The sequence below is a fragment of the Lissotriton helveticus genome, chromosome 2_1 (assembly GCF_964261635.1).
Source record: "Lissotriton helveticus chromosome 2_1, aLisHel1.1, whole genome shotgun sequence".
NCBI classification, from domain to species: Eukaryota; Metazoa; Chordata; class Amphibia; order Caudata; family Salamandridae; genus Lissotriton; species Lissotriton helveticus.
Genome location: NC_136059.1, coordinates 15,973,511 through 15,987,171, shown reverse-complemented (window position 1 = coordinate 15,987,171; position 13,661 = coordinate 15,973,511).

Genomic DNA, 13,661 nt, shown 5'->3' with positions numbered 1-13,661 from the left:
GGGTTAGGAGTTCATAATAGATACTGCTTTGTTTGTTTGGGAGTGGAGCAAATATGAAAGGGATACTGGTGTTTTGATAATCACCATCTATGGTGTATATCTTTCCATATTTTGAAGGTACCTTTGCTATCCAGGTCTGGAATTTGGTATGTTTTATTGAGGTGTTTCCAGTGGAGAGGATTAGCATTCTTTTTGCTATCGTCATGCAAAAGGAAGGGTTCTTTTTTATGTGTGATTGTTAAATGGTCTAGTATGTCTATGTCCTGATATGTTCTACAAGCAGGTCAGGTGTTGCTTCAGCCTTTTCTAGTGAAAGTACTTAGACATTTTAAAGTGTGGATAGTTAGTAGTTGGCCAGTTATGTGTTCAGGAACTTTGGGTAGTATGTCTTTAAGGTTTTTTGTTGTGAGTTCAGCAGTACTAATGTGTGCCTCTCTTATGTCTTTGGAAATTTCTCTCACTTTATTCTGTATCATTTGAGGGGAGACTGTGCTCTTTCAAGTTAATTACAGAATTTATTTTCTAGTTGCCCTCTCATAGCATGCATTAGAATAATATTTAGTACATTTCCAGTTCACAGGTTCTAGTGATTAAGTATGGGCGAAATTTGCGAATTCGCAGTCCGCAAATTCGTGCAAAATTGCAAAAAAATTTCAGCGAACCCACAGATTTTTGTGCCATTTACACAAATATGTGACCACGTGTGCCTGTAACTTTGCCAGCGTGCCAAAAGGCACCGGAGTCCCTTGAGTGAGCTGGCCATTATAATGGGGACGGGCGGGAAGACGTTTCATACCGCTAGTGTGTGGTGGAAGGGGCCAAATGGGCGGAGCTTCTATGAGAGTTCACATGCATCTTGTTTATAAAGGGTCAGAGACCGAGCAGAGCAGCGGATGAGGAGAAAGCAGCCTCCTGGACACAGGAGCTACATGGGGATGGCGCTCGGGAAACTCATGGATGCAAAAATCTGTTTGACACAGGACCCCAGAATCCTTCAGATGTCCAAGATAGCTCTGCTCCGTGTGTTGGTACAAAGCCATTCTGATTCTGCTCAGTGGGTTCAGGGGCACGCAGCTGCTGCTGCTGGACAATGTCCCATCTCATACTAAACTGCCCTGTACAGGCATATGCTGGCGCTGGGCAGTAGGGTGCCGTGGCATGCGGGTGCTCCACGCCTCGTACATGTGCATACCGTTGCCAGGGGGGACACGTGTTTATTGGTGCTGTGTTTTAAGTTCTGACTTTACATTTTGACTGCACCAGACGATGATACCACCTACACGGATCAGGAGCATCGAGGCACCAGACTTCATGGTGCAAGAGCATAATGGTGCAGTGCGGTATGGGTATATATATACTGGAGCCAGGGGAACACTTAGCACAATGTGTGCTCACACCCAGAGGGCTCCCAGGCAATTTATCACGAATGATTTTCACACTGAGAGGGTTCTGGGTCAGTTCAGCAGCACGGAGGCTCACACTCACTGGGCCCCGGGGCAGTTCATTAGCGCGTGGGCTCACAAACCCTGGGCAGCTCAGCAGCGCAGGGGCTCACACCCACAGGGCTCCTGGGCAGTTTAGCAGTGCCACCCTCTGGTTCATCACTGCCACCTTCTGGTTCATCACTACCACCCTCTGGTTCACCACTGCCAACCTCTGGTTCATCACTGCCAAACTCTGGTTCACCACTGCCACCCCCTGGTTCACCACTGTCACCCTCTGGTTCACCACTGTCACCCTCTGGTTCATCACTGTCACCCTCTGGTTCATCACTGCCACCCTCTTGTTCACAACTACCACCCCCTGGTTCACCGCGGTCACCCTCTGGTTCATCACTGCCACCCTCTGGTTCACCACTGCCACATTCTGGTTCATCACTGCCACCCTCTGGTTCATCACTTCCACCCTCTGGTTCACCACTGCCTTCCTCCAGTTCACCACTGCCACCCTTGGGTTCACCACTGCCACCCTCTGGTTCATCACAGCCACCCTCTGGTTCACCACTGCTACCCCCTGGTTCATCACTACCACCCTCTGGTTCATCACTGCCACCCTCTGGTTCACCAATGCCACCCCCTGGTTCATCACTGCCACCCTCTGGTTAATCACTGTCACCATCTGGTTCATCACAGCACCCTCTGGTTCACCATTGCCACCCTCTGGTTCACCACTGCCACCCTCTGGTTCACCACTGTCACCCTCTGGTTCATCACTGCCACTCTCTGGTTCACCACTGCCACCCTCTGGTGCATCACTGCCACACTCTAGTTCATCACTGCCACCCTCTGGTTCACCACTGCCACCCTCTGGTTCACCACTGCCACCCTCGGGATCACCACTGCCACCGTCTGGTTCATCACTGCCACCCTCTGGTTCACCACTTCCAGCCTCTGGTTCATCACTGTTACCCTCTGGTTCATCACTGCCACCCTCAGGTTCACCACTGCCACCCTCTGGTTCATCACTGTCACCACCCTCTGGTTCATCAATGCCACCCTCTGGTTAATCACTGTCACCCTCTGGTTCATCACAGCACCCTGTGGTTCACCAATGCTACCCTCTGGTTTATCATTGCCACCCTCTGTTTCATCACTGCCACCCTCTGGTTCATTACTGCCACCCTCTGGTTTACCACTGCCACCCTCTGGATAATCACTGCCACTCTCTGGTTCATCACTGCCACCTTCTGGTTCAATACTGCCACCCTCTGGTTCACCACTGCCAACCTCTCGTTCATCACTGCAAACCTCTGGTTCACCACTGCAACCCTCTGGTTCACCACTGTCAACCTCTGGTTCACCACTGTCACCCTCTGGTTCATCAATGTCACCCTCTGGTTCATCACTGCCACCCTCTTGTTCACCACTACCACCCTCTGGTTCACCACTGTCACCCTCTGGTTCATCACTGCCACCCTCTGGTTCACCACTGCCACATTCTGGTTCATCACTGCCACCCTCTGGTTCATCACTGCTACCCTCTGGTTCACCACTGCCTTCCTCCGGTTCACCACTGCCACCCTTGGGTTCACCACTGCCACCCTCTGGTTCATCACAGCCACCCTCTGGTTCACCACTGCCACCCTCTGGTTCATCACTACCACCCTTTGGTTCATCACTGCTACCCTCTGGCTCACCAATGCCACCCTCTGGTTCATCACTGTCACCCTCTGGTTCATCACTGCCACCCTCTGGTTAATCACTGTCACCCTCTGGTTCATCACAGCACCCTCTGGTTCACCACTGCCACCCTCTGGTTCATCACTGCCACCCTCTGGTTCACCGCTGTCCCCCTCTGGTTCATCACTGCCACTCTCTGGTTCACCACTGCCACCTTCCCGTTCATCACTGCCACCCTTTGGTTCATCACTGCCACCCTCTGGTTCACCACTGCAACCCCCCGGTTCACCACTGCCACCCTCGGGTTCACCACTTCCACCATCTGGTTCATCACTGCCACCCTCTGGTTCACCACTGCCAGCCTCTGGTTCATCACTGTTACCCTCTGGTTCATCACTGCCACCCTCTGGTTCACCACTGCCACCCTCTGGTTCATCACTGTCACCACCCTCTGGTTCATCACTGCCACCCTCTGGTTAATCACTGTCACCCTCTGGTTCATCACAGCACCCTCTGGTTCACCACAGCCACCCTCTGGTGTATCATTTCCACCCTATGTTTCATCACTGCGACCCTCTGGCTCATTACTGCCACCCTCTGGTTTACCACTGCCACCCTCTGGATCATCACTGCCGCCCTCTTGTTCATCACTGCCACCCTCTGGTTTGCCACTGCCACGCTCTGGATCATCACTGTCACCCTCTGGTTCATCACTGCCACCCTCTGGTTCATCACAGCACACTCTGGTTCACCAGTGCCACCCTCTGGTTCATCACTGCCACCCTCTGGTTCATTACTGCCACACTCTGGTTCACCACTGCCACTCTCTGGTTCATCACAGCACCCTCTTGTTCACCACAGCCACCCTCTGGTTCACCCCTGCCACTATCTGGTTCATCAAAGCACCCTCTGGTTCACCACTGTCACCCTCTGGTTAACCACTGTCACCCTCTGGTTCATCACTGCCACCCTCTGGTTCACCACTGCCATCCTCTGGTTCACCACTGCCACCCTTGGGCTCATAAGTGCCACCCTCTGGTTCACCGGTGCCACCCTCAGGTTCACCACTGGCACTCTCTGGATCACCCCTGCCACCATCTGGTTAATCACTGCCACCCTCTGGTTCACCAATGCCACTCTCTGGTTAATCACTGTCACCCTCTGGTTCACGACTGCAACCCTCTGGTTGATCTCTGACATCCTCTGGCTCATCACAGCACCCTCTGTTTCATCACTGCCACCCTCTGGTTCACCACTGCCACCCTCTGGTTCACCACTGCCACCCTCTGGTTCATCACAGCACCCTCTTGTTCACCACAGCCACCCTCTGGTTCACCCCTGCCACTATCTGGTTCATCAAAGCACCCTCTGGTTCACCACTGTCACCCTCTGGTTAACCACTGTCACCCTCTGGTTCATCACTGCCACCCTCTGGTTCACCACTGCCATCCTCTGGTTCACCACTGCCACCCTTGGGCTCATAAGTGCCCCCCTCTGGTTCACCGGTGCCACCCTCAGGTTCACCACTGGCACTCTCTGGATCACCCCTGCCACCATCTGGTTAATCACTGCCACCCTCTGGTTCACCAATGCCACTCTCTGGTTCATCACTGTCACCCTCTGGTTCATCACTGCCACCCTCTGGTTAATCACTGTCACCCTCTGGTTCATCACAGCACCCTCTGGTTCAGCACTGCCACCCTCTGGTTCATCACTGCCACCCTCTGGTTCACCACTGTCACCCTCTGGTTCATCACTGCCGCTCTCTGGTTCACCACTGCCACCCTCTGGTTCATCACTGCCACCCTCTAGTTCATCACTGCCACCCTCTGGTTCACCACTGCCACCCTCTGGTTCACCACTGCCACCCTCTGGTTCACCACTGCCACCCTCAGGTTCACCACTGCCACCGTCTGGTTCATCACTGCCACCCTCTGGTTCACCACTGCCACCCTCTGATTCATCACTGTTACCCTCTGGTTCACCACTGTCACCCTCTGGTTCATCACTGCCGCTCTCTGGTTCACCACTGCCACCCTCTGGTTCATCACTGCCACCCTCTAGTTCATCACTGCCACCCTCTGGTTCACCACTGCCACCCTCTGGTTCACCACTGCCACCCTCCGGTTCACCACTGCCACCGTCTGGTTCATCACTGCCACCCTCTGGTTCACCACTGCCACCCTCTGATTCATCACTGTCACCCGCTGGTTCATCCCAGCACCCTCTGGTTCACAACTGCCACTCTCTGGTTCATCATTTCCACCCTGTTTCATCACTGCCACCCTCTGGTTCATTACTGCCACCCTCTGGTTTACCACTGCCACCCTCTGGATCATCACTGCCACCCTCTGGTTCATCACTGTCACCCTCTGCTTTGCCACTGCCACGCTCTGGATCATCACTGTCACCCTCTGTTTCATCACTGCCACCCTCTGGTTCATCACAGCACACTCTGGTTCACCAGTGCCACCCTCTGGTTCATCACTGCCACCCTCTGGTTCATCACAGCACACTCTGGTTCACCAGTGCCACCCTCTGGTTGATCTCTACCATCCTCTGGTTCATCATAGCACCCTCTGGTTCATGACTGCCACCCTCTGGTTCACCACTGCCACCTTCTGGTTCATCACAGCACCCTCTTTTTCAACACAGCCACCCTCTGGTACACCCCTGCCACTATCTGGTTCATAAAAGCACCCTCTGGTTCACCACTGTCACCCTCTGGTTAACCACTGTCACCCTCTGGTTCATCACTGCCACCCTCTGGTTCACCACTGCCACCCTCTGGTTCATCACTGCCACCCTCTGGTTCACCCCTGCCACCATCTGGTTAATCACTGCCACCCTCTGGTTCACCACTGCCACCTTCTGGTTCATCACTGCCACCCTCTGGTTCACCACTGCCACCCTCTGGTTCACCACTGGCACTCTCTGGTTCACCCCTGCCACCATCTGGTTAATCACTGCCACCCTCTGGTTCACCACTGCCACCTTCTGGTTCACCCCTGCACCCTCTGGTTCATCACAGCATCCTCTGGTTCACCACTGCCACCATCTGGTTCATCACTGTCACCCTCTGGTTCACCACTGCCACCCTCTGGTTCATCACTGCCACCCTTTGGTTCACCAACCCCACCTTCTGGCTCATCACTGTCACCCTCTGGGTCATCACTGCCACCCTCTGGTTCACCACTGCCATCCTCTGGTTCACCACTGCCACCCTTGGGCTCATAAGTGCCACCCTCTGGTTCACCAGTGCCACCCTCAGGTTCACCACTGGCACTCTCTGGATACCCCTGCCACCATCTGGTTAATCACTGCCACCCTCTGGTTCACCAATGCCACTCTCTGGTTCATCACTGTCACCCTCTGGTCCATCACTGCCACCCTCTGGTTAATCACTGTCACCCTCTGGTTCATCACAGCACCCTCTGGTTCAGCACTGCCACCCTCTGGTTCATCACTGCCACCCTCTGGTTCACCACTGTCACCCTCTGGTTCATCACTGCCGCTCTCTGGTTCACCACTGCCACCCTCTGGTTCATCACTGCCATCCTCTGGTTCATCACTGCCACCCTCTGGTTCACCACTGCCACCCTCTGGTTCACCACTGCCACCCTCGGGTTCACCACTGCCACCGTCTGGTTCATCACTGCCACCCTCTGGTTCACCACTGCCACCCTCTGATTCATCACTGTTACCCTCTGGTTCATCACTGCCACCCTCTGGTTCACCACTGATACCCTCTGGTTCATCACTGTCACCCTCTGGTTCATCACTGCCACCCTCTGGTTAATCACTGTCACCCTCTGGTTCATCCCAGCACCCTCTGGTTCACAACTGCCACTCTCTGGTTCATCATTGCCACCCTCTGTTTCATCACTGCCACCCTCTGGTTCATTACTGCCACCCTCTGGTTTACCACTGCCACCCTCTGGATCATCGCTGCCACCCTCTGGTTCATCACTGCCACCCTCTGCTTTGCCACTGCCATGCTCTGGATCATCACTCTCACCCTCTGTTTCATCACTGCCACCCTCTGGTTCATCACAGCACACTCTGGTTCACCAGTGCCACCCTCTGGTTCATCACTGCCACCCTCTGGTTCATCACTGCCACCCTCTGGTTTACGACTGCCACCCTCTGGTTGATCTCTACCATCCTCTGGTTCATCACAGCACCCTCTGGTTCATGACTGCCACCCTCTGGTTCACCACTGCCACCCTCTGGTTCACCACTGCCACCTTCTGGTTCATCACAGCACCCTCTTTTTCAACACAGCCTCCCTCTGGATCACCCCTGCCACAATCTGGTTCATAAAAGCACCCTCTGGTTCACCACTGTCACCCTCTGGTTAACCACTGTCACCCTCTGGTTCATCACTGCCACCCTCTGGTTCACCACTGCCACCCTCTGGTTCATCACTGTCACCCTCTGGTTCACCCCTGCCACCATATTGTTAATCACTGCCACCCTCTGGTTCACCACTGCCACCTTCTGGTTCATCACTGCCACTCTCTGGTTCACCACTGCCACCCTCTGGTTCACCACTGGCACTCTCTGGTTCACCCCTGCCACCATCTGGTTAATCACTGCCACCCTCTGGTTCACCACTGCCACCTTCTGGTTCATCACTGCACCCTCTGGTTCATCACAGCATCCTCTGGTTCACCACTGCCACCATCTGGTTCATCACTGTCACCCTCTGGTTCACCACTGCCACCCTCTGGTTCATCACTGCCACCCTTTGTTTCACCAACGCCACCTTCTGGTTCATCACTGTCACCCTCTGGGTTATCACTGCCACCCTCTGGTTTACGACTTCCACCGTCTGGTTCACCACTGACACCCTCTGGTTCATCACAGCACCCTCGGGTTCAGCACTGTAGATTATGGGGAGAAAGCACGCCTTCCCAGCCTCAACCGGGGGCTGGTTAATGTGTTACTGAATTTGAGCTTCAAGTCAGGCACCTGCTTCCTTATCTGTAAGTGCTTCCTGTTATGGTTTAATTTTTGTGACAGCCTGGAGCATTGTGCCATACTTGTAACTATTCTCTGACCTGGCTTCGAGGGTCAGAGCAGGGTCAGAGAATAGTTGCAAGTAGGCAACAACTCTGGAAGTGCCGCTATGGAAGCACTTACAGGGTTACAGCAGGTGCCCAAGTTGCAGTTAATTTCTTTGTAACCATTTTGAAAATGGTTACAAAGAAATTGGCTTCAACTTGGGCACCTGCTGTTACCCTGTAAGTGCTTCATTTACTTCAGTTTTTGAAAATCCGTCCCGAATGCGATTTCGCAGATTTTTCTGCAATTTCGCGAGATTCGCGGACCGCGAAATTGCAGAAAATCCACAAATTCCGCGAACGGAACGGAACGGATTTTACGCCCATGCTTACTAATGATACACTTTCTCAGCTGTAGGTGTAATCCAGTGTTTCCTTTCAAAATTTGTTTTAGAAATTTCCCATACTTTTGGCACGGTTCAAATGTAATTGTAATCCATAAATACACGAGTTATCAGAAATGAACATTAGGCTGTAAATGAACTTGATCGATAAAAACAAATACGTGCTTCCAGGTGGATCTACAGCACTACATTTCCCATAATGCCTCTGATTGCATCTAAGGCATGGCAAGTACAACTACTGAAGATCAAAAAAACCTGAAGAAGACGGCAGTTGAAACACAGTTGTGGTGTTTTGGTTCAGTTCCGCTGCTGCTTAATAAATGGATTCTATGAGAGGAATCCTTTGGAAGTGCAAGGCTGTGATTTGGAGTCCTTTACCCCCAACGCTGCACCAAAAGTCATATATACATATGAATTTATGTGTTTTGACATCATGTTTCATTGCATTTGAATTTTAATGCTCATAGTTAATAAAATTGTTTTAGATGTGTTTATTGAGATTTTTTGTGTGCGCTCTTTCTATGGGGCAAATGTTTACATTTTGGGTGATGTAATATATGTTTTTTCAAGTAATTGGTTAATGTAAAAATAGGGTTATGATGTTTTTATTGATTTATGTTGTTTTTTTATGATGGGTTTGTAGCCAATATAGTGTTAATCAATATTTTTGACATGACATAAGTTTATTTATAGGTAACAATATTATTTTTTTCAATCGAAATATGTAGAAATCAATACTTTTTAAAACAATATCTGTGTGCTTGATATTAGTGATTTTTATAGTTATGTCAACAACGTCAATATTTTTTTTTCTCGCTATTTAATTTCTCATATTTGTGGTTCTCGATATTTGTTGGATTGATAATATGTCACTGATCAATAGGCCTATGTGCTGATCACTTTACTATGTTTGGGGTATAAATGAATGATCCTATTTGAAATACTAATACATTTTCTAATGGAAGAAGATAGAAAAGCAGATGGTCTTCACCATATTTCATGGTGATCCGGTTATACATTTGGTATTGTGACTACCAGTTATTTTTAGCTCTTAAATGCATCTTTTGTTGATATCTGGTCTGAACAGAATGATGTAAAACTTGGGAATGAATATGCAGCCGAGCAGCCCAGCACTGGAAGCCAAGATGGCAAAGATCTCCACGGCCACCATGTATCGACCCTTAGTGCTAAGGTAGGCTGGAAGGAAGGACACCCAGACGCTGCAGAACACCAGCATGCTGAATGTGATGAGCTTGGCCTCGTTGAATCTATCAGGAAGGTTCCTGGCGAGGAAAGCCACAGTAAAGCTGGCAAAGGCCAGCAGACCCATGTAAGCAAGCATCCCATAGAAGGCAATGACAGAACCGTTGTCACACTGTAGGATCACCTTTCCAATTTCAGACTGAGTGTCAGTGGCTGGATGAGGAGGATAAGTGAGCAGCCAAGTGAGACAAATTACTACTGCCCCCAGTGTGCACACGAGGACCATAGCAGCAGACACCTGAGATCCCAGCCATCTGCTTAACCTGCTACCTGGCTTGATGGCATTGAAGGCAATCACAACAGTGATGGTTTTCACTAATACACAAGATAAAGAAAGAGTGAAAATAATCCCAAATGCAGCTTGTTGGATCAAACATGTCAATAAGGCAGGGCGTCCAATGAATAGAAGAGAGGTGAGGAAGGCAAGCATCAGAGATAGAAGGAGAGCGTAGCTGAGATGCTTGTTATTGGCTTTCACGATTGGGGTGTCTCGATATCTGAGAAAGACTCCCAACACACCAGCTGTGGACAGGGATAGTACAATAGATACCAATGCCAACACTGCTCCAAGGAAATCACCATAAGAGAGATAAAGAATGGCTTTCTGGATACAACCATCCTTTCTGTCAATGGGCCACTGGTCCTCGGGGCACTTTATGCAAGTTTCCATGTCTAAAATATAAAACATAAGATTAAAATTAAATTAAAATATAACTATTGCAAATAGTTGATCAACATAACAGCACAAATGAAACTAAACCTGATATTTGATGAGAAATAGTCCAAAGGTTTGGCCCAGAAAGAGTTATAGCTGCTCTCGGACCTTAAAGCATGTTGCTACTATGGGATTAATGCATCATATATGTATGTTGCTGTGGACAACTTAGAACTATCACAGCACAATCCATTATTCCAATTTCCCTTTGCATTGCTCAATGTAGACATCATGATGTTCAGTTTAGACAATCCAGTTTGAGGTATAATCCGATGTTCACATATTTAACAATGCGTTGCTGTACGATAGCAATAAATCATTTAAAGCTGTGGAGTTACCACAAGTGAGAACCCCCCCTCTTATTTCATTTTTCTCAAGGTTTCATATTGAGTGAAAAATATTCTCCATCTATAGTCTTTTTGTTTTTAATGAGAGTACTAAAATAAATGTTCAGTAAATAACTTGGGGCCAGATATACAAAGAGTTTTTGAGGTTGCAAAATCAAAATATCTCATCTGTTTTCAACCTAAATGGCTTTTTTTATGTAGAACCACCAAACTACAATCCTACAGAATGTCAATTTGGGTTTTCAATTCTGTATTTAGAAGGAGTTAATACAGATGCTGAATCTCAGTGGAATGTATTAATGCTTTGGAACCGGCTTCCAGTTACAAAACATTTAATATGTACCCCCTCCTCAAAGGAGGAGACAACCCCTTCACAAATTAGAAGGGGTTCAAAGTGCTTCTTTTCCCCTTTGAGAAAGGTAAAAGAATATCTTTTGGAAGAGCAGGCTCTGACTCATCCCAAGGACCAATGCCTAAGTTTGAAAAATGAAAGGTAAATGCTTAATTGCTTTCTTTGGAAACCCATTCTAATTTCCTTTAAAGTAAACATTCTAAATTTGTTTTAAAAAGTTATTTTTTAAAAGCAATCACATATATGGTGGTCTGCTGACCCCAGCAGGCCAAACCCCTCTGATGGCTATAATTTCTAATTGGTTGCCACTGTGAACTACCTAATTACTATTCATGAGGTAAGTTGATATGTGGCCCCCTATGAATATCTAATGTAAAAATAAAAGTTTCAAACATTAGGAATGGGAATCACCGAATTGCGATTCTGCAAATACCTTTGTCCTTCTCCCTCAAAGCATTGCAACCGTTTTAAGTAAGTTATTGAAGTGAATAAGGGAAGGTTTTTTGAACATGTGAACGCCAAAGTGTTTTGGTGCCAGCAGATCCTCGGAAAATAGCCAAAATGAATAGAGTTATTTAGAGAAGGCATCAAAAATCTATGTCTTTAGTGACCTCCTAAAGAGAGTTTAACTGGGTTGAGATCTTAAAAACAGAGGCAGAGAGTTGTTTACTGGATAGAAAAGAAAAACTCCTGCCTCCCCAGGTGGCCCTTTTTATTTTTGAAATGACCACTAATTTAACAAGAGATAATCTAAGGTCTCCCAGTGGGGACCACCACTTGAACATATTCTGAGAGTATAAGGGGCCCGAGCCATGCAAAGCTTAGAGAGCGCCATAAATTTGTTGCAGTGTGCTCTACAAATGTAATAAATAAATAAATACATTTCACTCACTCACCCACCGGCAGCCAACGCAGATCCTGGATTGTTTTGGAGACAACAGCAGAGTGGACACTTTCTGTAGAGATTGCAACTTTGACTGAAATGGTTTGTTTGTCCCTAAATAAAGGGTGTTACTGTTATCTCCCCTAGATAGTATCAGACCTACCACAACAATTAAAGCAGTTCAATAGCAATGAAAAGGAACCTTTTTAGTATCTTAATTAAATAAAAACAAGAAGATGTAGTGCAATTGATCTGACCTAAAAAGTTTAGATGTTCTTCAAATAAGATACATACATGTTGAACCTTCGGGGCCAGAGAGGCCAATGGTTCAAGATTAGCCGGCCTCCATGGATTGTTCCAGAACAAATATTTCCTCCCAAATAGAATGACCTCTGTCTTCTCAGTGTTTAGTTTCAAACAGTTTTGCTGCATCCAGACTGAAACATGAGTCAAAAAGTGAATTATTAGCCATCATGACTACCTTATGCGGGATTGATATGATTAGTCGCATATCGTCTGCAAAGGAGACGACAGATAAACCAAAGGATTGATTAAGTTACACCAGGAGAGTGATATCAATCTTAAAAAGTGAGGGAGTTAAAGAAAAACCCAGAGGCACCCCACAGGGCAAAGAGAAAGCAGCAGATTCATAATTGCTAATCTTCACTTTAGCTAGGAAGGAGCTTAACAGGGCCTTGCTGCTGCACTGCAATGCATGTAAATTTGGTAAACAGACCCCTAGGTCTCTAAATTCTCAAACATTAGCAATGGGGTGTGCTGTAGAAGATGACAGTGATAGTTAACATTTCTGCTAGATATGCCAGTTATGTTATCATATTTTTTCTTACACTCTTGAGCCTCATTTGACATCAGTGCTCTTGCAGTACTCAGACATTAAACAGACAGTAGAATACATTTTAATTGCTTCTTTTACCTGTGCTATTTGAATACTCCCCTTCTGCACATGGCACACAGTAAAAGCAACAGATGGGCTCCCCTTCTATAGGAGCTTTACGGTACCCTGGAAGGCAACTCTTAGTGCAGACTGAGCGGGGAATCTGTAACAAAACAAGTGAAGGACAAGAAACAACATTTAGAAAGAGTGTGATACCTAAACACAATGACTGCAACATAGCAAGAAGAGAAACGCAGTCACCAACTGATCAAATAGTTCTTTGTTACAATCATCAGCTCACAGTGTGGATCTAACAGGACATATTAAGGACTTAAGGTTGTAGCGGTGTACCTAGGTCCACAAAGAAGCTGTATGGTGGGTCTTAAATGAGGCCGGAGGTTCCTTTCACATGGATGAGTTGACACTAAACAGAAAGTAGGTTACATGAGGATAACGGACACAAATATAAATGCTTACTTTAAAGGATACTTTTTGTATGAAACCTATGCTCAACACAAATCTGCATTAGTGTTGTTTTTGCAGCATTTTTTATCTAGCAGATGTAGTGTTCTAAGTAATACATGCTGAGTTATGGACTGACCAATCGATTGGGAACCAAGGTTCAGTTTAAGCAGGCGAAGGCTGGCCCCTGTATCTGATCCATGCTCCATCGCGGT